The sequence below is a fragment of the Bidens hawaiensis genome, unplaced genomic scaffold (assembly GCF_021521415.1).
Source record: "Bidens hawaiensis isolate Kalapana, Puna unplaced genomic scaffold, B.hawaiensis_p1.1 tig00025799_1, whole genome shotgun sequence".
Taxonomy (NCBI): domain Eukaryota; kingdom Viridiplantae; phylum Streptophyta; class Magnoliopsida; order Asterales; family Asteraceae; genus Bidens; species Bidens hawaiensis.
In genome coordinates, this window is record NW_027494140.1 from 125,001 (window position 1) to 140,575 (window position 15,575).

Consider the following 15,575-nt stretch of genomic DNA (forward strand, 5'->3'; position numbering starts at 1 on the left):
TCTAGGATTGAAATAAAAATAAAAGTTCAATAACTTGATTGGAACAAAAGTTTTTACCAGTGACCTGATTGTAACAACTTTCAAAGTTGGTTACTATTATATGGAGTATAAAACTTCGTTATAAGTTCTGAATAGAAGGAGATCAAGTGCAACCCCTGTTACGATACAAACGGTAATTGAGCTAAAAAATTGTAGAAGAAGTGAAGAACACAGAAGGAGATAATCTCTCAAATCAATAGCCACCTTCTCATTCAACTATACGAAGGAGATAATCTCTCAAATCAATAGCCACATTCTCATTCAACTATATGTTGTTTAAGTACAAATACTAATTACACTTACAACCCCTATAATATGATCTTATTACTATTGACCCTCTCTACCATTAATACCTAACAACCCCTTGTTACTGTCCAATATGGTAGTTTACATTCCTACGCGAAGAAAAAAGGAGTACATTCCGAGTTACTGAAAAAAAGAGTACATTCCAAGAGGAGAGTACAATCACCTTCCGGTCCAACTGGGAGATTGGGAGTCGAGTTGAGCATATATTGATATGAATTGAAAAAGAAAATTAAATATAACACAATTTAATAGTCCGGTTTGGTTATGTACTACCGACTTTTGGTACAAACCGAAAACTAAACTGTCATGGTTCGGCAAATTTGAGGCTGATTCAATAACAAACTGATGACCCGGTTTGTTGGTTTCACGTTTTGTAATTGTTACTAAATTGTGGGTTTGAACTCACCCAGCTAAAGTTCTTTCACAAATTCCTTTATGTGTTCCCGAGTTTATTTAACAAAGGAAGAGAAGGGATATTTCCTTTCTGTTCGCTTTCTTTTCCTTCCAAATTGAAAGGAAATGTAGCCCTACTTTCTTTAAAACCTTTAAAACCTATCACAATCATTTCTTTTCTTCAATTGATGTGAGAACATCATCTTTATCTTTCTTTTCCTTTCTCTCCATTAAACAATTGTTTTGTAACAGACTATACAAATGCTTCAGAATTTATTATCACCTTTGAAATATGAAGAATAATAAGTCGTCCACATTTAAGTAAAATCATAAATCACATAATTTTTTTAAGTAAAATCAAGAAGTAAAATACGTTTGGTCATTTGGGAATCTTAAAAGGTGTATGCACACACGTCTCAAAATTCTAATTAGATAAAGACTAGTAACAAAAATACGTTTTACACACGCATGTTGACTACAATAATTACAATATGTCGCGATCTATGATTGTGTGGACTACGCTCTCTCTATGTAGGGCAACTCACGAACCAAACGCACCCTTGCTCATACTTGGTTTGATTTGAAAGCGAACCGAACTGAGCGCATTGAATTTAAAGAAACGAGCGACATTTTTATGCTTAAACCTGGTTTGGTTTTAAACCGAGTGGCTTGGTTCGGCTTGATTTCATACAAAATTTTCAATTTAAAATTCTAAAGCTCTAAAATACATTATTTCAGGACTCACAACTCCAAAATGTCTAAACATCCAACTCTAAAATGACTAAAACTCATACTTAACAAGAAAACATATATCAACGAGTGGCTAGGGTTTTAATTTGAACTTTAAAATTTTAAAAACTTTGAAAAATAGTATATTATTATACATATACATAAGAAATATATAAAATTAATAAATAAAAAAAAATTCGAGCAAAAACGAACCGAACCGAGCGAGGCTTTGCTTGTGCTTGGCTTGTTTTCAAACCGAATGGCTCATTTCCAAACCGAGCCGAAATCGAACGAGCATTATTCGAGCAATTTTCGAGAGAGCGACGAGCAGTTTGGACAACCCTATCTATGCATGTCCATATAATATTATTAAAAAATAGGTTACTGGAAGCAGTCTCTCTATTCCTACGGGGTAGAGGTAAAGCTGTCTACATCTTACCTTCCTCAGACCCTACCATAACTCTGCTATTTGTGAGATTTACTGAGTATGATGATGATGATCGTGGATGCAATCAATGATAGTAATATTAGTGGAGGGGTTGGCCCCAATCAAGTTGACTTACTAAATATCAAACGTGAAGATTGTGATCAATTATGAATTTCTTGTTTTTTTATATCGTAATTAACTTAGAAGGCATAAACAATATAGATAATACTAGAAAAACATATTTAAATATTTGTCAAATAAGAGAAAACTAGATGTTTACACGGCGCGTTGTGCCATAATGGTAAGGTAGTTACACCATAACCAATTGAATTTGCTATTTGATTATAGAAGTGTTTTTAACCAAGGGATTTTATAATATGTGCTTTATAAGAAACAATAATTATGAAAGTATTCTGGTTAAAACTATAATTTCATATTAATTACATTTATATTTTTAACTGCTATATTTAAAATTATATTTTTCTCTTCTAAATCTTACCTCCATTGATAACTACTAAATAAAATTTTTCAAATTCCCTTTAAAATTACTACTTCATCTTCTACCATTTTTATATTCATTTAAATATGAAAGTAACTTTTGAAATTCCTATAACATCTCCATTTATTATCATTATTACCACGTATTTAACACCCTTTTCTCATATTTCAGTATTATATCATCTTTTAAACATTTTCATTTCTATCCTAGACCAAGATCTAGCTTACTCGTCAATAAAGTTTAAACCTTTATAGATTTCAAACCCGTTTTAGCTAGATTTAGGGTTTTTTTCATGAGCCGTTCTTACTCAAAGGTTCACTACGTCCACTTTTAAAATCAAGTTTATATTTTTATGGTATAAAAATACCCGATTTGCCCTAATACCAAGTCTTAAGACAAACCGTTCTTAAAAACACAACCTTTATACGTAAAGCACGTACCTTTTACGTTTATAGGCTACAGATTAGCTTCAATGTACACTATAAACTTGTTTCTTGCTTGATTAGCTAAAGATCTAATAAAATCTAAGCTTGGTTCTTGGATATTAGATCTCGCCGTAAGGTTGGAGAGGGTTTGTGTGTGTTTTTGAGTGTGTAAGGAACTTATGGATAAGAATGAGAGATTTTAGGGTTTTAGGGAGGTTTAAGGAGTATTTATACTCTCTCAAACCCAAGAGGCCCATCACCATCCCTTATTCCATTCTTTTATTAACCAAGCCACACTCTATTATTTTATTTAACTTAATTAAATATTAACACATTTTTAATAAACAAGTTTCCTTTTATTTATTATCAAAAGTAAGATGTTACAAGTCTTCCCTCCTTAAAGAGGTTTCGTCCCCGAAACCTGACTATCACTTAAACAATTCTGGGTAAAACTTGCGCATCTATTCTTCAACCTCCCAAGTGGCATCCGATCCATTACGATGCTTTCATATCACTTTTACCAAAGGGATAACCTTTATGACGAAGTTGCTTTTCTTGCGGTCGACTATCTCTATAGGCTGCTTGATATAGTTTAACTGTTCATCAACCTCGATGTCTACTAATGGCACATGGGACGTGTCATCAGCTAGACATTTTCTCAAATGAGAAACATGGAAGGTAGAATGAATTCCTTCTAATTCTTCGGGTAACTCTAGCTTGTAAGCCACTTCACCCACACGATCCACAATCTTAAACGGTCCAATGTATCTCGGACTCAGCTTTCCTCTCTTCCTGAATGAATAATTCCCTTCCAAGGCGAGACCTTGAGCATCACATTCTCACCAATGCTAAACTCAATCGGTCATCGCCGCTTATCAGCATATGACTTCTGTCGATCTTGAGCAACTTTCATTCTTGCCTTGACCTGATCAAACCTTGAAGAGGTTTCTTGCACGACTTCCAAGCTTCCAAGCTCCTTCTGACCAAACTCTCTCCAACATACAGGAGTTCTACAACATCTACCGTATAACATCTCAAACGGTGGCATACCAATACTCGAATGATAGAGGAGAATTCTACAAGGTGTAGGTGATCATCCCAACTTCCTCCAAAATCTAACACACAAGCACGCAACATATTCTCAAGGGTTTGGATAGTCCTTTTAGACTGCCCATCTGTTTGAGGAAGATACACCGTACTGATGTTTAGTCTTGTTCCCATAGCTCCATGGAAATTCTTCCAGAATCTCGAGGTAAAGCGAGTATTTCTATCAGACACGATTGACAATGGCACTCCATGCTTAGTCGCAACTTCTTTTATGAACACATTTGCTAACATCTCTGACGAGATAGCCTATCATACAGGCAGAAAGTGAGAAATTTTCGTCAAACGGTCCATAATCACCCAAATGGTATCATGATTTTTAGCTGTACGGGGTAGCTTAGTTATGAAATCCATGGTGATGTGTTCCCATTTCCATTCAGGTATCTCCAAAGACTGCATCTTCCCATAAGGCTTCTGGTGTTCAGCTTTGACTTGAAAACAAGTTAAACACTTACTAGCATAATCTACTAAATCATTCATCATTACCGGCCACCAATATTCTCTCTTTAGGTCTTGATACATCTTGGTGGATCCTGGATGGATCGAATATCTTGACTTATGAGCTTCATCTAGGATTCGGCCTCTAAGATCCCCATGGCGTGGGATACATATACGGTCAAACCTAGTCTTCACACCATGACTGTTTTCCATCAACTCGTCTTTCTGTCCGACGATTCTTTCCTTCTTCACTAGCCCTTCATTTATAAGCACCTCAGACTGAACCTTGATGATTCTTCAAAGAGATCTGAGTTAGTGATCAACTTAAACGACTTCACTGTTGCAATGACTTCTTAATTCTTACGGCTTAGCACGTAAATAACCACATTAGCCTTACCAGGATAGTATTTGATATCACAGTCATAGTCCTTTATCAACTCCAACCATCTCCCTTGTCTCATGTTTAACTCTTTTTGCTCGAAGAAGTACTTCAAACTCTTATGATTGGTGTAAATAGTACACTTAGTACCATATAGGTAATGTCTCCATATCTTGAGAGAATGCACTACCGCTGCTAGCTCTAAGTCGTGTGTCGGGTAAGTTCTCTCATGAACCTTCAACTATCTGGACGCACAGGCTATCACTTTTCCTCGTTGCATCAATACCCAACCTAACCCATGATACAAGGTATCAGTACAAACAACCAAATCTTCGTCACCATCGGGAAGAACAAGGATTGGAGCTTGTGTGAGACTTTTATTCAATTCCTCAAAAGCCTCATCCTGAAACTTACCACAATTGAATACTACATATTTCCGGGTCATTCAGGTCAACGGTGCGACTATCTTGGAGAAGTCTTCAGTTATTCTCCTATAATAGCCAGCCAACCCTAAGAAGCTGCGTATATTAGCCGGGTTTTGCGGAGTCTTCCAATTAGTTATCGCCTCAATCGTAGCTGGGTCCACAGTAATCCCTTCAGGATTGATTACATGACCAAGAAACTGTACCTCACGCAACCAGAATGCGCACTTCGAGAACTTAGCATACAGTTTCTCTTTCTTCAAAATCTCCAATACTTCTCTTAGATGTTCTGCATGGGCAGGCTCGCTCTTTGAATAAATCAATATATCGTCAATTAAAACGATAACGGATTTGTCTAGCATCGGCCGGCACACCCTATTCATCATGTCCATAAATGTTGCGGGGGCATTCGTTAGACCGAACGACATCACGAGGAACTCGTAGTGACTATACCGCTTCCGAAACGATGTTTTAGTGATATCTACCTCTTTCACTTTCAGCTGATGATAGCCTGATCTAAGGTATATTCGTGAGAACCAACTTGAACCTTGTAGTTGATCAAACAAGTCATCAATCCTTGGCAACGGATATCTATTCTTCACCGTAAGCTTGTTCAACTGATGATAGTCAATCTTCTTCATAAAACAACACTGGTGCGCCCCACGGGGAAACACTTGGTCTTATAAAACCTTTATTGAGGAGTTCTTGCCGTTGGGACATTAGTTCTTTCATCTCGAGCGGCGCCAGGCGGTAAGGTGCTTTCACGACGAATTGTGCTCATGGTATTAAGTCTATCTGGAATTCTACTTCTCGCTCCGGTAGCAATCCCGGAAGATCCTCAGGGAATACTTCTGGGTGGTCGCGCACAATAGGAACATTTTTCACTTCTTTCATCTCAGCCGTAGCCTTGACAACATACGCCAGGTAGGCTCCGCACCCTCGCCTTAACAATCCATCGGCTTTTATCATCGATATGACGTTAAGACCCGAACTTTCTTTATCACCATAAACTGTCACCGTACCACCATCCAAGGACTTTAATCTTATCAACATACTCTTACACACTATATGATCCTGAAACTCAGATAGCCAATCCATTCCCAAAACCACATCGAACCCTTCTAAGGTCATAACATACAGGGTAACAGGGAACTCACGTCCCTCTAACTCTATCTTACAATCCTTAACCATTCTCACTATCCTAACCAAGGTTTCACTATGACACAGCGTGATGATAAAATTGGAAGTCAAACACGTTGATAATGCAAATACCCGTGTGATTCTTCCCCGAACTTCCAAAAAAGATGTAGATCGTAAATAAGATAAATAATTAAACCTGTTGATTCACACGAATACCAGGATCAATTCTTCCAACTATCGTTGATTCACAAAGAATACCGATAATTATGTCCTTCACACACTAACACACACTGTGATAGAGAGGAAATGATTTTTTTTCATATATTCCAAACCTCCTTCTTTTTACATTACAAAATCTCAAGTATTTAAAAGAAATAGAGTACCACTGGGCTTCTAATGATTAAACCAAAAGACATAAAATATTAATTTTAAACTCTTGTAATTTCATAACTCATGTCGCCATTATTTGGTAAACGTTTGATCTCTCCACATCATTCTCTCCACCTTTGGAAAAACTCGCCCTCGAGTTTTTGTCTTTGAACCGTAGCCACCTGGGTCAAAGGGACCATCGATCCGATTCATGTTAAATATTATCACAACTCACATAATCAGTTGACTAAAGCTACTTGGATTAATGGAAACCTCCATTATCGGTTTGACCAACTTAAAATGATCAGCTTCAACTAGACATAAATCAAGTTGCAAACCACTCATGTCATTGCGTTTTCTAATATTAAATAACGCAAGCTTTTCTTTATCTTGAGTACTTTGAGGTGGATAACGTACCAACTTGCATAATATTTCTTTCGGTGACGTTGGAGGAGTTTTGTATACCTTAAAATCAAGTGGTATGGAACATCACTGTTTACGGGCTTTAGATGTCGAACCAAAATTATTTTCTTGAATGGATTCCATAGACCCATTAATTAGTAGATTATCATTCAAATCAAATTGACCATCAAACTCCATGATTCTCACATGAACGGAAGCATTTGATCCAACTAATATCACCACACCTTCACCTTTAGGAGTTACGTGTATGGGCCTATCACAAGTAATTACCACTTCATGCAATTCTTTTATAATCATGTAATCATCATTCACTTTGGGGCCCACCGTATCAAGCTCAAACATAAAATATTTTTCTTTGACCTTCGAATGTGGGAAATAGTTGATAATTACGGTAGGCAATTTCTTAAAATTTGCATCTTCATTTAACTCATTAATATGAAGTTTCAAAATAGTGGGAGATACCATGTATATGGAAGACAAATTCGAATCACCATTAACCACAATATCACCACCATTTTCTAGCGTACCATCCCTTAAAATTTCATCAAAAATACCTGAATAAATGTAGACCACTCATGTTTTCTTTTTAAAGTTTCAAGAACATCACTGGTTGCCCAAACATACCATTCCTCGTCCTCGTATTCATCAAACACGGGCCAGGAATCATAGATATTGTCCCCCTCACAAGCTATATTGAGCCAGGAATTTGGCTTTGATACCACCTGACGCATCATACTCACCCTCTTTGAGAAAAACTCGTCCTCGTGTTTTGTTTTCTGAAAAAAGCCACCTGGATCGAAAGGGTTACCGGGTCTCTTCACATCCCTCTCCCTATCTTAGAGAAAGGCTCGTCCTCGAGTCTTGAGAATGTCGAAAAAATCATTGAAAACCCGAGATAAAAGGCCGTCTACTTTGTTCTTGTTACTAGACAACTTGAAAATCTTTAAAAACAAACTTGAAAACTTCAAAGGAAAGCCACCAAATTCAAAAGGAAAATCAACCCGATTCTTATTCAACGTTATCACGACCCGCCATAGATAATATGTTCCATCTTCTTTTAATGCATTGAAACTGTTCAAATGCCTTGAACTTATATCACTATGCATGTCTAGAGTATTGAATTTGATTCCAAAAATAATGGGACCTACAACCTCCCCACTAACATGGTTTATTTTTAAGATTTTTTCACCTTCCTTATCATTATTCAAACTGTTAAGTTCAATTGACCCATTAAATTCGTCAGTTTCTGAATTAATTGGACTTCCACCACCATCAACATACACAAAAGTTTGATCACCTACATCCATATCTTCAATGTGAATAACACTATATTTAAAATTCAAATTGTTTTGACTTACCAAAATACCCGACTGACCTTCCTTGTTCCTCGGGTTTTGACCATCAACCACAACCAATCCTACGCCACCCGCAGCCACCCGAGAACCACACGTAGCAACCATATCGTCTACAATATTAATTACAACACCATTATCGGCCGATGCACCCCTTAGTATTTCATCAAAAAAGGGAAGATGTTTTTGCGTATTCCGTCATCTTCTGATCCAAAGATTCACTATACATCCAAGAATACCAATCCTCGTCCTGGTAATCATCATACACGGGCGAAGAATTATAGATAGTATCATCACTGGGAGGATCGGTTAACTCGTCCCTGACAGGTTCTTCCGGTTCCGTTTCCTTCCAAGTCGATGATGCCTTAAGATCTTGGATCCGTTTCTTGAGTCTTCGAATCTCGTGTCGTAACTCGAGGTCGCGTACTCTTTGTCAGAGTCTTTTAATCTTAGGAACACGTGGGTTGAAAAAGACTCAACCGCTACCTCGGTCGGCGAATATGCGAATAGGGCGTCGATCTTCTCCACGAGCACATGAATAGAAAGCCCTCCTTTCGTTGCCTCTGTCGGCGATTCTACGAGCAAGAAAGTATTCATCTTCATGTCGAGCCATTTGAGAACCAAAACCTCTGATACCAAATGATGCAGACACGGAAGCATTCAAATGGCTCATGACACTTTAGTTAATCAAAGACCGATAACCGAACCATAGGTTCCAAGAACAAAGTTCTTTAATATAAAACTCAATTAAAAACTAATGAAACTAAAGACCTAACAACTTTATTTATAAATAAAAATAAACATTTGGGCCGGGCCGGCCCGACTTAATGGACCGGATGCTCCTGCATCACACTAGCGGTTTCTACGGTAAAAGTTTCAGGCACACGAAAACATTTCATTTTTGTTAACATACTAAATGTCGCAGCTACAAAACTTCTATTATCACCTGAGTCAAACAACACATAAGCGAAAATTCCGTTTACTAGAAATGTACTTGTGACAACATCTAGGACATGCTTGGCTTGCTCTAGAGTCAGCATGTAGGCCCTGGTCCTTGGCCTAGCTTGCTCAGCATCTTTCTTTCCACTCCCTCCAGCTTCACCATCGGTGCACTCCCTTGACACGTGACCTGTCTTGCTGCATTTGTAACATGCAGGCTTTGCACTACATTCATGAGCATAATTCCCCGCTTTTCCGTACTTATAACAAACATTTGATCCAACTCTGCCACACCTACACTCACCACTGTGGTCACACCCCGACCAAAGGTGGAGGAACATGCCTGGGCGTAACGTATTGATTGGACAGTAGCTCAAAAGACACTAATTAAAGCGACAATAAATATTTAATTTCATTAACATTAAACACGTACACAAGTTCAATAAATATAACAATTACATCATATTCTTGTATGTTGAATAATATCCTAAGGTTAACTATTGTCTTCCAACTTGAATAATATCAACTACTTGTACCTGTAATATGTATGAAAATAGAGTTTGTCAACACGAATGTTGGTGAGAATACATAAGTTTTAGTTGAGATACATATATAGATAAAAACCACAATTCATATGTAAATGATGAGTATTACAATTCTTATGAAAATGTAAACGACTAAATAGATGTGGACCCGTTCTTATTGATACAAAATCAAAGTACTTGGGTAAATGTATGATCATACTAGATGAGGATGAGATACCAACCACCAAACATAAAATAAACACTCAAACACATAGAGCATAGTCATAAATATTGCAATCATCACACATAAACATATAACGAATTGTGTTTGAAATAGATGCAGAAATAAAACAATAAAAAGATTGAATAAAGTATACATGCTACCCCCAAATATAAAAGATGAAAAAGGGGGATATGTAAACTCACCTTATAGAGTAGGATAAACGAGGACAAGATAGTAAAAGAAAGAGCTAGGATGAAAACGGTCAAGGATTCCGAGATTTGCCGACAATTAATCCTAGTTGATAACGATAAAGTGAGTTAAATATAAAATAAGACGGATCTTGGATCTCGATGAGGTTATTAATCTTATTGTCATTTTATTATGGTTGTTGAGATTATTATCATTAACGTGATTATGAATATTGTTATTAAAATTATTATTATTATTCATGTTTGCTTCCTTTATATTAAAAAATAGATATTTTATAAAGTGATATAAAAGTTGTAAAAGCTAAGACGAAAACGAACCTTTATAACGAACAAAAATTTGGGGTTATTAAGCGAGTTGGTATCACATATATATTTATACATACCTACATACATATATATATATATATATATATATATATATAGAATTTTATGGAGAAAAATTAAAGTTCAATGACGAGAAAGCAACAAGACTAGAGGCTAGGTTTAACAAATTTTTGTTTATTAAATGTTATAAACATAAATTATTATAAAAGAAAATTGTTTAAAAGAGTTTTAAAAATAAAAAACAAAAACCGCGTCCAGGGCGGCTCGAACCCGCGCCTGGCCGGTTTTAGTGGCTTAAACTAACATGCACCAGCCATTGGGCTGATGCTACAACTTGTGAAAGGAACTTGAATAATAATGTAAGTACAGAAGGTCAAAGAAACCCCCAGAATCAAAATATGAACCCTAGATATGGTTTCGTTTGATTCGTTAAAAGTTGATACCATTTAAGTTAGGGCTTTTGTTCTATGATGAATTGCGATCCCAAACATACCTTTTAATTGGATTAGAGTGTTTGCTAAGAGGGTGAAATTGATCAAAAGGGTTGCGGCTAGGGTTTGATGTTGAACAGGTACTTGACGGCCTTGTTAACTTAAACTAAGTTAGGGTTTAGTGTCGCGGGGTAGAGAGGGATGTGTGAACGAGTTTAATTGAATAATGGCGACGTATTTATAGTGGTTTAGAAGTTTGTTAGTCGCGGTTCGTTTTTAATGAATTGGCTGTCAATGATTAGTGTTTTCCACAATTAAACTATCGGTTAAACGCGTTTAAGGTTGTTAGATGATTTAGAAAGATGAACTATGCCGAAGATTGAGGAACAAGCAAAGGGGGGGGGGGGCTATAGCTCGATGGTGATGATGGGGAAAGGAGAAGATGCATTAAAATAATATTTTAATAATTTTCAGAATGGTCCTTCGGGTTTGGATGGTTAACAAGTTAGGATAGAACACGAAAAAATTTTTGTACAAGTTGGATAGTTTTATTAAATAAACGACACATATACGAGTGGTGTAATAAATGATCAACGACCAACCAAACTAATAACTTATTGGTTTTAATAACTAAACAAACGTTCGGTTAATAAAATTCAAACGGGTCAAAATTCGGGCTTGAAAAATAACGAATGTTACAGTATTTACAACTTTTTTTGGAAATTTCGTCCCGAAATTAAAGAAAAAAAAACATAAAGAAGGAAAGTAAAAGTCTAAGAGAGAAAAGAGATTTTTTTTAAATATAATGCAGAACTTCGAATGACCCGAATAACGCTACAAACGGAAAACATGATAAGGACACTTATATATAGGATGTACCGGCGGTGTATCTACCATGCCCTTATCACATCGTTATTTGTACCGTTACCCAAAATCACCCTATGTTCCGAGTTATGTCACACAACCGTATTTACCATGACTTTCATGCGAGGATTTCGATAATTATACGTGCACTCATAATTATTTAGATCACCGCATGATGCACATGGTTCATCCCATTGTGTGGGTTTGAAAACATGGGTAAAAGAAAAATCTTATTTTTAGTCGATATTTAAATAGAATCATTTAATCAAGGGCAATGAGCATATATATAAATACGGGAAATTTAATGATCATAAATAACTAGTAAATAATCTTATGAATAAAAATAAAATTCAACGAAATTGTTGAAGCTAATCATCGAGAGTAATAACAACAAGATGAAATAAGAAGGTAGAGGAAAAATTTGAAATTATATAAGTAACTTACACATACGATGTAGAGAAAATACTCGAGGTGACGAGAAAATTCACGTAATCATAAATAGGTTCACACAACAAACAAATCACATGACTTATGAGTATAATAATATATAAGGTTTGAAACCAAGATTATAAAATCGATGAGATGAGGTAAGAGTACCATGAGGATGAGGTGAGTTTAGAGGAGTTTAGGTAGCCATGTATTAAAATATCAAAATAAAATTTGTACATATGACTCCTATTAGATAACTATGTACAACACATACTCATAGTCCCAATTTCCAAAACGTTTATAGGAAATTGGTCATAGGTAGTTTATGATACAAATACGGTACTATTAGATAACTATGCACATCACCATGCACATAGTCCCGGTAAATAACCGGTCATAGACCACTTAAATAATGATAATAAATTGTGTAACAATATATAGTGAAATAAACGACAAAATAGGAATAAATGAGGGATTGAATACCATTATAAATAACCATAATTCTTATTCATAACAAACCTGGGGATTTAAAGAAGTCAATTCATTAGATTTAAATGAAAAGAACTAAATAAAAGAAACGTCTTTTGCGTAGAATGTCTTCATAAAGGGTTAGGCTTAGACTTGGGAACCGTTGTTGTAACACACTTGTCCTTGAGCATCTTGAGTGGCTTGGTTAACTTGAGGTTGGTTGATTGGGATTTGGTTGACTTGAATTCGTTGAATGGGTTGGGCTTGAATTGCTTGGATGGGTTGAGCTTGGATTGATTGAAGTTGATTTACTTGGTCTTGGTAAGCTTGATATTGAGTGGTTTGAGTTGGGTAGGATTGAATTTGGTTCATGTGTGCGAGTCTTGGGCATGCATTGCGAAAATGGCTAGGGTCTCCACAATTGTAACAGGCTCTAATAGTTGAGGGTGCTTGAGTAACCGGTTGAGCATAAGGTAAGGGTTGGGTAAGAGGTGAGGTATATGGTTGCATCAAAAGTTGGTTGCGTTCACGACATGTGGTAAAGAGGTGACCAAATCGATTGCAATTGGTGCATTGTCGACACTTGAGGTTAGGAGAATGGTGAAAGTTACACGTATCACATAATGGGTGGGGTCCTGTGAGGGTTTCTTGGTGGTTTGGGCTTGTGATTGGGCCAATACGTAGTTTTGGGGATTGGACTTTCTTTTATTGGTGCGGTAATGAGGAGAGTTGCTGTGCTTAAAGGATTCGGGCCTAGAAGACTCGGGTTTGGGAGATTCGGGCTTGTGTTCTTTGGTGGGCTCGGATGCAGACTTAGCATTGGGCTTCTTGGAATTTTTCCGCGTCAAGGTCCCGGCCTTAACGTGGTTTTCGGTGAGGGTACCGGCTAAGGTGATGGCATCATGGAGGGTTTGAGGATCACGACTTAAAACCGAATCTTGGGATTTGTATAGGCAAACCCGAGATGTACTTGCCGATTGCACGTTCAAGGGGAGTGACCATGTGAGGGATGAGAAGGCTCAGTTCATGGAAACGATTGTTGTAGATGGTGTCATTTCTACTTTCTTGTTTCAAATTCCAAAACTCCTCTTCCAACTTCCGGAGCTCATGTTTCAGGCAAAACTTCTTGAGCATGAGTTTCTTGAGGTCATCCCATGGCAAGGCCATGGCAACCTCAGCGCCAAGCGTGCGCTTCTCACCGTTCCACCAATTGAGTGCATTCTTCTTGAGCATGCTCGAGGCGTAAGTGGTTTTCTTGTCCTCAGGACATTCACAATGGAGGAATATGCTCTCCATTTCTTCGAACCATTGGAGGAGAATGGTAGCACCGTCGATACCGAAGTATTCGGGCTGGTTGGAACTCTTGAATTGTTTGAGGGGGTAAGCAATTGGGTTCGGTGTTGTGGATGATGTAGGGGCATTCACAGTTTGAAGTTGAGAGATGCTTGTTGGGAGGGTTTCCACGATTCCCTTAGCGATGTGGGATGACATGCTACGACCTGAGTTGCCGGTGCGACGGTTACGGTTGATAAGGCGGGAAGAAGACATGCTATAATGACGACACGTGAAAAATTTATTATGTTTTGGAAAAAAAATTGTATAACTATGTGAAATTTCGAGTTTTGTGAACAATCATGAGAATACAAAATAAAATTTTAATAACCTTGATGAAATTGATAATTTGAGAAAATATTCATTCTTAATAAAATAAAATAAAATTTAGGGAAAAATCTCATCATTGATTTAAGATTGTGATCGTCACATGACCACGTTTGATACAATGAGGGTAGCAGATTCGAGTACGTTTGGTGTGATATGCTTTGGCTTAATAAGTTCCACACCCTTACCGAACACTCCAGGAAGGCAACCAAGTCTCGCTGTTGATTGAGATTTATGCGCATTGCACTTCCTTAGGCTCGTAAGCCTTGGTGTCAAGAGTTCGGTAAACAGGTGCGTCCCTCTTACATTTACTACATATCCGTCCCACGAATCATCCTCAAGGAGAGGGGAGTAAAAAGGCGGGATTTCTTAAGGAATTTCCCATTTTTCTTTTTTTCTTTTTTTATCGTCCTAAAGTTTTGAAAACAACTTTGAGAGTGAGGCATAGCCTCGGATTAAGTGTGTGATTTTGTGTACAAGAATAATATTAAATCATTAAATAGTATTTAAGCTAATTCAATCAATAATATAATTCAGGGTGCAAACACGTAAAAGCATATCACGTATAGTGACCCTAAGCATGCTACTAGGCCGTTATATCAAACCACATATCTTATAGCCTTCGGGCTCTGATACCAATGTGTCACACCCCGACCAAAGGCGGCGGAACATGCCGGGGTGTAACGTATTGATTGGACAGTAGCTCAAAAGACATTAATTAAAGTGACAATAAATATTTAATTTCAATAACATTAAACACGTACACAAGTTCAATAAATATAACAATTACATCATATTCTTGTATGTTAAATAATATCCTAAGGTCAAACTATTGTCTTCAAACTTGAATAATATCAACTACTTGTACCTGTAACATGTATGAAAATAGAGTTTTTCAACACAAATGTTGGTAAGAATACATAAGTTTTAGTTGAGATACATATATAGATAAAAACCACAATTCATATGTAAATAATGAGTATTACAATTCTTATGAAATGTAAACAACTAAATAGATGTGGACCCGTTTTTATTGATACGAAATCAAAGTACTTGGGTA